The following is a 12,524-nucleotide window of genomic DNA, read 5'->3' as shown; positions in this document are numbered from 1 at the left end:
GGACATGACTGAAGCGACTTAGCAGCAGCAGCAGCAGAGCTCAGATGGTAAAGAATCCACTTACACTGCGGGAGACCTGAGTTTGATCCCTGGGTTCTGAAGATCCCCTGGAGAAGGGAATGGCAACCCACTCCAGTATTCTTGCCTGGAGAATCCCCATGGACTGAGGAGCCTGGCAGGCTATAGTACCGGGGGTCACAAAAAGTCAGACATGACTGAGTGACTTTCACTTCACTTCAACATAACCAAGCTGTTGAAAATTATTTTCAGTGCTTGATTTGGATATTTTGAGTATGTCGGCTGTCTCCTGTTGGTGTAACATTCATTGCTCTCCATTATTGTCTTTATTTGACTGCTGTCAACTTCACTAGTCTATTTGACTGTGGAATGTCATCCAGTGAGAAATCTCCAGCACAAAACTCTGAAAACCACTTTTGACATCTTCAGTGAGTCACAGCACCTTCTTCATAGTCTGCACAAATCTTTTTGTGTGTGTGCTTCAGTTGCATTTTTATCTTTCTTGATATAATAAAGCATAATATGCTGAAAATGTTTTTTCTTCAATCATCAGTATTAAAATACCTCACAAAAATTCACCAATTTTGATGTTTTTTTAAAAATGCATATTGATATAATAGCTGTCACATTACAATCTAATTGTTTTGAATGATGCTAAAGATAACTAAGCATTAGTAGAGTCAGCTCACAGGAAAAAAAAAACAAACAACAATTGAATGTTTTGGCCAAACCAGTACTTACGGTGCTGGTGGTATCCTGAAAATTTGGTTGAATTGTAGTAAAATATGCTTCCTTTTGTTTTATTGTTTCTGAATCTTTTGTCATTATGGTTTACTGTTTCTGATGTTGTCATATATTTGCTTACATTTTCTTCCTATTATTTTATTATTTATTTTCTTTACATTAACATCAGCATCCAACATGCAGAAGTCAATAAAATAAGGCAGTATCAAAAGAAAATATATAGAAAAAGTCCATTGTGAGGTAGGAGAGACAAACCCTAGGTGAGCATGGTATCATGGAAAACAAATGTAAAGGGTTTCATGAGCCATGAGGTTTGGAAATGTTGATTTTTAAATTTTTTCATTCTTTATATGTGAATAATTTGGCATTATAATTCCCCTATAGAGTTTCCCTTCTTCATTATAAATTCACATACACATTACTATCCATAAACATTACACATACACATTACTATCCATGTATATTAGTACTGGTGTCACTATAAATTATTTTCTTAGCTGTTATGACTCTTTGTTTCTAAGGTGATTTTTTTCCAGCATTCACTATTTTTCGAATTTGATCTTCAATAAGTCTTCTATGTCATCATGGAATTTCCCACTTAGTATTGGAGCATAGTAGTGTTGTCAATCTTTCAAAAGACAAAGCTAAGAAAAAAAACATGTTAAGAAATCATTAGTTTACACTGTTGCTTTTTAATTTTAATTTTAATTCAGCACCACTGAACTATTTTCTCATCGTATTTGATTCTCCCCCCCTCCTCCTTTTATCCCTTCAGTCAAATTCCTAGTTCTCAACACCAGTATATTTAGTAGTTTACCCAATGCTAAAATTCAGACAAGGTGAAATCAGAATTAGTCAGTACTATCAATGATAAAATACAAAATGTATGAAGTTAAAGCTATGTTTGTAATCCTTTTACCCTTTAGACTGCCCCACAGTGGGTCCATGATCAGAGCATGATATTTTAAAAAGTCACATACTAAATTATTTTTTTTTCTTTCTTTGCTTTCAACTCCTATGGTTCTTTTTTTTAAATTTTATTTTATTTTTAAACTTTACAATATTGTATTAGTTTTGCCAAATATCGAAATGAATCTGCCACAGGTATACCTGTGTTCCCCATCCTGAACCCTCCTCCCTCCTCCCTCCCCATACCTTCCCTCTGGGTCCTCCCAGTTTTATTCACAGCATAATACTGTTATTTCATTTGATTTTTATTCAATTTCAGTGTTTTTTTTTCTTGCAATATGATACTTTAAACTTTACATAAAATAATGATATGGTTGAAAAATCCCAGTTTTGATTAAAAGGAAAAAAAACGTTTTCCTGACAAAATATTTGCATGTATGATGACAACGACAAACTGGCATTTGCAATTTACCTCTACAAGGATTAAATCATGAGCCACTGCAGCTGCTGACCTTCAACACCCCTGAAAGGACTTCAGGGTGGAGATCAGGATTGAGGCACCCTGAGCTCTGGAAAAAAACCGATAGAACAGGCCTTCAGATAAATATTTTCAAAAGATTTTATGAGCCCATCTTTTTGCATCTCCTTGTATCTAGACAGCACTAAAATCATTATTGGTGACATCTGTTCCTTGGGACTAGCAGCAAGCCTTGCCCAAAATGTGTGCTTGACTGCAGGTATCACTCTTCACTAAAATCATGTATAATGATGACCTTCATCCCTACCTCTCTGGAGCTGTTTCTCAGAGCTATCTGAAATACTGTCTCCAGAGCTATTGTCCTCATTTTGCCTCAAGTAAAACTTAATTCAGAACTCTCATGTGCATTTTTTTTTCCGTTGACAGTGATATGAAAATGCCACTCTTTTTATCATATATTTATTCACTCAAAAGTTAAGCATTCAAATTCTGGGTCTGATTTAAGCCATTAGATTGTTTATCTATCTACCTACCTATCTATCTATCATAATATCTAGCTATAGTCTGCCTGTCAACTAACCACTCATTTACTTAATTGGAAGTATTGCATAATGGGTAACAAGCTACACTTTGGAATCATGAATCTGATTGCAATCATGACTCCATGGTTTTTTTTGTTTGTTTGTTTTATTTCTACTACATTTCTTTTTATTTTATTATTATTATTATTTTTTTTACTTTACAATATTGTATTGGTTGTGCCATACATCAACATGCATCCGCCACGGGTGTACACGTGTTCCAAATCCTGAACCTCCCTCCCACCTCCCTCCCCATACCACCCCTCTGGGTCATCCCAGTGCACCAGCCCCAAGCTTCCTGTATCCTGCATAGGGTTTCAAACTTTGTCATGAGTGTAAATTAGTGAAATGATTTCCCTAAGTATTAGTTTTTACAAAAGCAAAGGTCGTAAATATGTGTACTTTGCTTGCGGCTGCTAAGTCACTTCAGTCGTGTCCAGCTCTGTGCGACACCATAGTTGGCAGCCCACCAGGCTCCCCCATCCCTGGGATTCTCCAGGCAAGAACACTGGAGTGGGTTGCCATTTCCTTCTCTTCAATGCATGAAAGTGAAAGTGAAGTCGCTTAGTCATATCTGACTCTTAGCGACCCCATGGACTACAGCCTACCAGGCTCCTCCATCGCCTATTGATGACTAATTTAAATAATATAAATGTAGCAATTAGCAGTGTTTCATGCATACTAAATTTTAAACCAAATGTGGACATTATAATAATTAGTAATATTTCAAAAAGCTTGAATTTAGGTGCACATCCTTAAATCACCAAATAAAATATCCATTCTCAAATCATAGTAATATACAGAAGTTCTAATTTTTTAATATTGAATAGAGTTTTTTTTTTTTTTTTAGAAAACAGTAATAGTATTTGTGGTAGGTAGCAACATGCTGATCTAGTGATAATTCACATATTGGAAAAAACATAACCTCAAGAGGATTTATCCTGGTATCTTGGTAACTGCTGGTTTACAGGGTATACATGATTGTGTAAAGTTAAAAAATAAAAATAAATAAATAAAAAATGAAATGAGTATTTTTAAATGTGATGAGTCTCTCAATACTTCATATCAGCATGCTTGAAGCAATAAGCTTATTTTTAATTAAATGATAAAAACAAGGGATAAATGGTGTTTTGTGTGGCTTTTTCAGTGTTATTTCATCTTTTCTACTTCCCATAGAGACACTATCCCCTGAGGTTTCTTGTAAAGAAGCACTCACTCCATTTAAATAATTTGAACCTGGCAGATATTTCTCAAGTATCAAACTAGCTAGTCACCTCAGCTGTGGTAATTATTATGGATGTTGGTACAGTGGGATTGGTTGAACAGATATAAATTTTCTAGTAACAGAGAGAAGTTTACTAGAAATCTTTATTATTCAAGACATATATTCAGTTTCATGTGATAGTAAAGAAAATTCCATTACTAATATAGTCACACTTTACTCTCTGATTGGAATTAATATGAGAGTTTATTTAATATTATTTTCCAATAAATATGTTTGACTATATTATGGTTGATGTTTATTTACATAGTCTAGAGAAAAAAAAAGATACCAACATATTTTACTAATGGTGGTAAGTAGTGTCTTACTTTTCTCTTAAATATTTAAGAATAATTATTGCTACCCTGTAAATAACATACAAATAAATAACAGCGATTTAAAGGTGATATTAATTCTCTTTGAATAAAGCACTGATTATTTCTCATCTATTTATGAATTTGTAAATGCAAGAACATGAAGCTTGAGATATGTATTTGCACTTACATTTCTAGTACTTCATGGATTACACCAGACACTGTGCTGTGTGGGAATGTGAAGGGAATGATGATTATTGTACTGCTCTAGACAAAGAGAACCTTGGCAACTCTAGATGTCAATCAAACATTACAAGGTTGGGGAATCTTTTTCTTGGAGAATTTATATCACATGTTTTAATACATTTTTGAAAAAACAGAAAAGTTAACTCCCTGAGGAGTACTAATTCTGACTCATTATACATGAAATGAAAAACAAAGATTTGCTTTAAATAATAAGTAAAATTATATATCTAATTAATGTGGAGTTTGTGAATTCCTATGTGAAGTAACAGGCTAAATCATGTAGAAGGAAAAGTATTATATATTCAATAAGAAAAGAAAAGCTTCAGAACAGGCAAAAATATTGATTGGCATAATAATTGCTGAGAAGGAAGGTAATTTACATTATTTTATTTTTATTTTATTTTATTTTATTTTTAAACTTTACATAATTGTATTAGTTTTGCCAAATATCAAAATGAATCCACCACAGGTATACATGTGTTCCCCATCCTGAACCCTCCTCCCTCCTCCCTCCCCATACCATCCCTCTGGGTCGTCCCAGTGCACTAGCCCCAAGCATCCAGTATTGTGCATCGAACCCGGACTGGCAACTCGTTTCATACATCATATTATTTTAAAATGAAGAAAACATTGTATACTCTACGATGTAGTCTGTTTTCCTTTTTTTCAGTGCTTATATTCTAAGTTTATTTGGAAATAGTCTACCTATTTCACAAATGGTTGACAAACATTTCTTCAGAGTAAGAGGAAAATGAACTTCATCATTGGGTATATTTTAGTTGAAAACATGGCTCTAAAATATATAACCAATTAGTACTCTGACTTCACCAAAATTCTTTTGCTTTTATAAAAAACTAGAGAATAAAAATATGTTTTATTGAAAGATTTCCACTGTAATTTAGTATCTGATTAAAAGATAATTTAATGACAAGTGATGTTAGACTCTGAATATGTGTAACTGGATGGAGATTGTGATGATCTTTTCTGTATTTTCTCTTTTATTATTTGGTCTCCATTACATGTGGCAAAATGTTGAAGTTCTCAATGCATTGTTAATTTTTTGTAAATGTGATTATATCTGCTTTATATTCATTTTCAGGTTTTCCTAGATTCAACTTTTATTTATTTTGCTGGAGTACTACAAATTATGTTCTCTTTTTCTCTTGTTGTCCTTTCTATGCCTTCATCAGTAGTTTCTAGAGAAGTTACTTCTCTAGGTGACTAACTGGGCTTGAATCAAATGTCCCTTTAATATGAAATCTGAAGTATCAGAATTTAACTGTAGGTTTTAATTCACTTCACTGGTATAATTTTATTTTGATGAAGTTAATTAAAAATTAATGAATTATTTTGAAATCTGAACCAAGGATTTATTTAATTTATTTAACAATGGACAAATTGGAAGCAGTTGTAATTGACTGGAAGTTTGTAAATAAGCCTGAAAAAAATCAACTCTTATGGATTTTATAGGTTAATTTTCAAAACTGAGTTGACTCCGGTAATAATAGTATTTGTAGCACAGTTCTAGAGCATATCTTCAAACTCAGGCAATTGGGTATGTGCCTATGTATACTTTAATATATCAAATCTTAAAGATAAATCTATTCCTGTAGTTTCTTACTTTTATACCTTTTTATTACAAGACATTGTTTGAAATCACAGAGGAGACATGAAGAATCATACAAGGCACACAGAGTTTGTCCTTCTGGGACTGACAGATGATTCTCAGTTACAGATCCTAATTTTTTTTGTTTCTGCTTCTAAATTACACATTGAGCATGATCGGAAACTTAACCATCATTGCCCTCACTCTGTTGGAGTCCCATCTCAAGACCCCAATGTATTTCTTCCTCCATAATTTCTCTTTCCTGGAAATGTCATTCACAAGTGCTTGCATCCCCAGATTCCTAATCACCACTGTAAACAGAGAAAAGACTATTTCTTATATTGGTTGCCTGTCTCAGTTATTTTTTTACATATTCTTGGGACTTACAGAATTTTTCCTTCTGCCGGTTATGTCCTATGACTGCTATGTTGCCATTTGCAAGCCTTTGCGTTATACATCCATCATGAGCAGCACAATTTGTCATCAGCTGGTACTCAGTTCTTGGGCATCTGGCTTCCTGGTCATTTTCCCTCCACTGATTTTGGGTCTTTACCTGGATTTCTGTGATTCAAATGTTATTGATCATTTCATTTGTGATATTTCTCCTATTCTACAACTTTCTTGCTCAGACACATATTTACTAGAAATGATTGCATTTTTATTAGCTGCGATAATCCTCGTGGTCACACTGTTATTGATAATTCTTTCTTACTCTTACATCATAAAGACAATTCTAAAATTCCCTTCAGCTCAACAAAAGAAAAAAAGCCTTTTCTACCTGCTCTTCTCACATGATTGTTGTATCCATCACTTATGGTAGTTTTATATTCATCTACATAAAGCCCTCAGCAAATGAAAGGATCACTTTAAGCAAAGGAGTGGCTGTATTAAATACTTCAATTGCTCCTTTGTTGAACCCATTCATTTATACTTAGAGGAACCAGCAAGTTCAACAAACCTTCAGAGATGTATTTAGAAAGATATTTTCTGCTTCAGACAAGTAATACTGTTTATTGAAATAATCAACATGAAAGCATAAAAGAAACATTGAACAAAAACTCTTTTGATGTTTCTAGTACAAGAATTGACTCTAATATTTAATTTATTATATAACTTGTGCTTACTTGAGCTTAGAAACCCTTTCCATTCTATACATCTGAATTTAACTTTCTGTTCTTCAAAATGAAGTATTTCTGTGTTAGAAATACAAAATTGCAAAATTTATTTTCTCTAATAGAATGTAGAATAAAATGAAAGGAGGGATTTGGTTGTATTATGGAATATAAATTTTTGGAGTATTTTATTTCCTAAGTAATTTAAATGAATGTTCCATGATTCATTTAAAAGCCATAATTTTAAAAATTCTTAAACTGAATTATTAAATATGCTTAAGATTCTCCAAGAGAACTTATTCTTTAAAAGTGTAATGTAGAGTCTTATTTTGTAAGGTGTTTTTTGAATCAACTTTAAAATTTTTGTCAGCTTAGTCAGATCAGATCAGTCGCTCAGTCATGTCCGACTTTTTGCGACCCCATGAATCGCAGCACGCCAGGCCTCCCTGTCCATCACCAACTCCCGGGGTTCACCCAGACTTACATCCATCGAGTCAGTGATGACATCCAGCCATCTCATCCTCTGTCGTCCCTTTCTCCTCCTGCCCCCAATCCCTCCAAGCATCAGAGTCTTTTCCAATGAGTCAATTCTTTGCACGAGGTGGCCAAAGTACTGGAGTTTCAGCTTTAGCATCATTTCTTTCAAAGAAATCCCAGGGCTGATCTCCTTCAGAATGGACTGGTTGGATCTCCTTGCAGTCCAAGGGACTCTCAAGAGTCTTCTCCAACACCACTGTTCAAAAGCATCCATTCTTCGGCACTCAGCCTTCTTCACAGTCCAACTCTCACATCCATACATGACCACAGGAAAAACCATAGCCTTGACTAGATGGACCTTTGTTTGCAAAGTAATGTCTCTGCTTTTGAATATGCTATCTAGGTTGGTCATAACTTTCCTTTCAAAGAGTAAGCGTCTTTTAACTTCATGGCTGCAGTCACCATCTGCAGTGATTTTGGAGCCCAGAAAAATAAAGTCAAACACTGTTTCCACTGTTTCCCCATCTATTTCCCACGAAGTATGGGACTGGATGCCATTATCTTCGTTTTCTGAATGTTGAGCTTTAAGCCAAATTTTTCACTCTCCTCTTTCACTTTCATCAAGAGGCTTTTTAGTTCCTCTTCATTTTCTGCCATAAGGATGGTGTCATCTACATATCTGAGGTTATTGATATTTCTCCAGGCAATCTTGATTCCAGCTTGTGTTTCTTCCAGTCCAGCGTTTCTCATGATGTACTCTGCATATAAGTTAAATAAACAGGGTGACAATATACAGCCTTGACGAACTCCTTTTCCTATTCGGAACCAGTCTGTTGTTCCATGTCGAGTTCTAACTGTTGCTTCCTGACCTGCATACAAGTTTCTCAAGAGGCAGATCAGGTGGTCTGTTATTCTCATCTCTTTCAGAATTTTCCACAGTTTATTGTGATCCACACAGTCAAAGGCTTTGGCATAGTCAATAAAGCAGAAATAGATGTTTTTCTGGAATTCTCTTGCTTTTTCTATGATCCAGCAGATGTTGGCAATTTGATCTCTGGTTCCTCTGCCTTTTCTAAAACCAGTTTGAACGTCAGGAAGTTCACGGTTCACATATTGCTGAAGCCTGGCTTGGAGAATTTGGAGCATTACTTTACTAGCATGTGAGATGAGTGCAATTGTGCTGTAGTTTGAGCATTCTTTGGCATTGCCTTTCTTTGGGATTGGAATGAAAACTGACCTTTTCCAGTCCTGTGGCCACTGCTGAGTTTTCCAAATGTGCTGGCATATTGAGTGCAGCACTTTCACAGCATCATCTTTCAGGATTTGGAATAGCTCAACTGGAGTTCCATCACTTCCACTAGCTTTGTTCATAGTGATGCTTTCTAAGGCCCACTTGACTTCATATTCCAGAATGTCTGGCTCTAGGTCAGTGATCACACCATCGTGATTATCTGGGTCGTGAAGATCTTTTTTGTACAGTTCTTCTGTGTATTCTTGCCATCTCTTCTTAATATCTTCTGCTTCTGTTAGGTCCATACCATTTCTGTCCTTTATCGAGCTCATCTTTGCATGAAATGTTCCTTTGATATCTCTGATTTCCTTGAAGAGATCCCTAGTCTTTCCCATTCTGTTGTTTTCCTGTATTTCTTTGCATTGATCGCTGAAGAAGGCTTTCTTATCTCTTCTTGCTATTCTTTGGAACTCTGCATTCAGATGTTTATATCTTTCCTTTTATCCTTTGCTTAGTAAACATGTATAATTTCCTATTTTTAAATTGAAGCATGGTTGATTTATAATGTTGTATTAGTTTCAGGTGTACAGCAAAATAATTAAGTTATATATGTTCTTTTTTTCAGCCTCTTTTCCTTGTAGGTTATTACAAAGTATTGCACACAGTTTCCTTGGCTGTACAGTAGGTCCTTGTTGGTTATATATTTTTATTATGGTAGTGTGCATATGTTATCACAAACTCCTAATTTACCCCTCCTTTGCTCTTTGGTTAATATAAGTTTGTTTTTTGTGTCTGTGAGTTTATTTCTGTTTTGTAAGTAGGTTAATTTATATGTGGCAGATTCATGTTAATGTATGGCAAAACCAATACAATATTGTAAAGTAATTAACCTCCAATTAAAATAAATTTACATTAAAAAAATAAAAAGCAGAGACATTTCTTTGCCAACAACAACAGCAAAAAAATCCACATATAAGCAATTGTGTGTCATGACTGCTTGCTCAGTTGTGTCCGACTCTTTGTGCCTCTGTGGACTGTACCCACCAGGCTCCTCTGTGCACCCGATTTTCAAGTAAGAATACTGCAGTGGGCTGCCATTTCCTACTCTAGGGCATCTTCTGAACTGGGAAACCAAACTTGCATCGCCTCTGTCTCCTGCATTGCAGGTGGATTTTTACCACTTGAGCCATGTCATATGATACTTGTTGTTCTCTGTCTGGCTTACTTCACTCATTGTGATAATCCCTAGGTCTATCCATGCTGCTGCAAATGGCATTATTTCATTCTTTTTTAATGGTTGAATAATATTTCATTGTGTGTATATGCACCACGCTTTTTTTTATCCAGTCATTTGCTGATGAGCGTTTAGTTTGCTTCCATGTAAGGGCTGTTGTAAATAGTGTTGAAATGAATTTTGGGGTACATGTGTCTTTTCAAATTTTAGTTTACTCTGGGCGTGTCCCCAAAAGTAGGATTGCTGATTCATACATTAGTTTTATTTTTAGTTTTTTTTAGAAACCTCCATACTGTTTTTCAGTGACTGCATCAACTTACATTCCCATCAACAATATAGGAGTGTTCTCTTCTCTCGACACCCTCTCTAGCATTTATTGTTTGTAGAGTTTTTGATGATGGCCATTCTGACTAGTATGAGGTGGTACTTTATTGTAGTTTTTATTTGCATTTCTCTAGTAATCAGCGATTTTCAACATTTTTCATGTGCCTTTTAGCCACCTGTGTGTCTTCTTTGGAATAATGTCTATTTAGATCTTCTGCCCATTTTTTTTTTTTTTTGATTGGGTTGTTTGTTTCTAAGATATTGAGCTATGTGAGCTATTTATATATTTTTAGAAATTAATCCCTTTTTGGTCACATCATTTGCAAATATTTTCCCCCATTCTATTGATTTTCTTTTCCTTGTGTTTATTGTTTCCTTTGCTATGCAAATCTTCTAAATTTATCTGGGTCCCATTTGTTTATTTCTGTTTTAATTTCCATTATCATTACCATGTCCATTCCATTACCATTTAATTTCCATTCCCATCAAGTGGGCCTACTGCCTAGGTCACCAGGGCTGATCCGGTGTCTGTGCCTGCAGGTGTATGCCTGGAGCCTGGGTCTACTGAGGCAGGTCTGACATCTGAATCTGTTATGGCAATCCTGGTACACAGGTGCCCAAGGATGATCTGGTGCAGGATGGGGCAAGAGCCTGAATCTGCAAGAGGTGATGGGATGCTGTGTTGAGCCTGGTGCCTGGGGATGGACCTGCTCTGGAGCCTGTGGGGACCAGCCTGGTGTTGGGGTCCACTAGGATGCTCTGGCACCTGTGTCTCTGGAAGTATGCCTGGTCTTAGACTGTGGTATTGGTTTTAGAGCCTGTGTACATGGAGGTGGACTTTCAGCCTAAGTCTGTGGGGGACATTCCTGGAGAATGGGAACACAAGGTCAAGTCTGGATCTTGGATCCACATGGGCTGGTGGTGTTGGAGCAGGCACTGCCCTAGAGCTTTGGGCCATGGGCCCAGCCTGGCATAGGAGGTAGCTGGGTGACCCTAATGCTGGGGTCCACAGTGAGGTCAGTTTCTCAGTGCTATCTGTAATGCTGTCTCCCAGGCTACAGCCCTCATTATACCCCAAATGAAACATAACCCACAACTCTCACGTGTGTGTTATTTTTTTGATCGACAATACTCTTCAATAAGTGGTACTGGACTTCAGCATCAATCTCATCCATGAACTCTACCAGATGGTGAGTCCAGGATCTCTGGGAGGACTGAGTGGTCACGGGCTTTCCATCTCAAAGCCAATCTGTAAAGCTTGGAAGTGGTGCTCACTTCTTCAAATGTACAGACATCAACAAAGGCCACAGACATTACAAACAATTAGGGAAACATAACACCAGAAAAAAAAAAAAAAAAAAAACAGTGCTAGTAAGCAATCCTAACCAAATGGACCTTCTCTATATTAAGCTTTTTTAGCCTTCTTCCTTTCAAACTACAATGCTGCCACCATTTCACTTCTTTCACCTCCATTTTAAAAGGATGCTACTTTTCAAGACAATAAAATCTCAGTAGCTCAAATATTAATTGCTTATTATCATTGTTTTGATGGGTTATCTGATGGCTCCGCAGTAAAGAATATGCCTGCAATTTAGGAGACACAGGTTTGATCCCTGGTTGGGGAAAATCTCCTGGAGGAAGAAATGGCAACCTACTCTTTTATTCTTGACTGGAGAATCCCATGGACAGAGAAGCTTGGCGGTCTACAGTCCATGGGGTTGCAAAGAGTTAGACATGACTGAGCACACACTGCCCATATGACACTTAAAATTCCACATATAAAGAAAAAGAGCAACTTTTGTCTCTGACTCCTATACTTTCTGAATTTTAGATATTGATGTCCTGAACTTGTTCTTGTTTTAACATATAGCTTTTATAGTGAAAGTGAAAGAAAGTAAAGTCACTCAGTCGTGTCCAACTCTTTGTGACCCCACAGACTGTAGCCTACCAGGCTCCATCCGTCCATGGGATTTTCCAGGCAATAGTACT

The 12,524-nt window shown here is 36.1% G+C and overlaps 1 pseudogene; it reads left to right on the top strand.

Moving 5' to 3' along the window:
- Nucleotides 1-6,220: 6,220 nt before the first annotated feature.
- LOC113893502 lies at nucleotides 6,221-7,589 on the top strand (annotated as a pseudogene).
- Nucleotides 7,590-12,524: the final 4,935 nt, after the last annotated feature.

This window comes from Bos indicus x Bos taurus, chromosome 5 (genome assembly GCF_003369695.1).
Source record: "Bos indicus x Bos taurus breed Angus x Brahman F1 hybrid chromosome 5, Bos_hybrid_MaternalHap_v2.0, whole genome shotgun sequence".
Lineage (NCBI taxonomy): Eukaryota > Metazoa > Chordata > Mammalia > Artiodactyla > Bovidae > Bos > Bos indicus x Bos taurus.
This window is presented reverse-complemented; position numbering and strand designations above follow the sequence as displayed.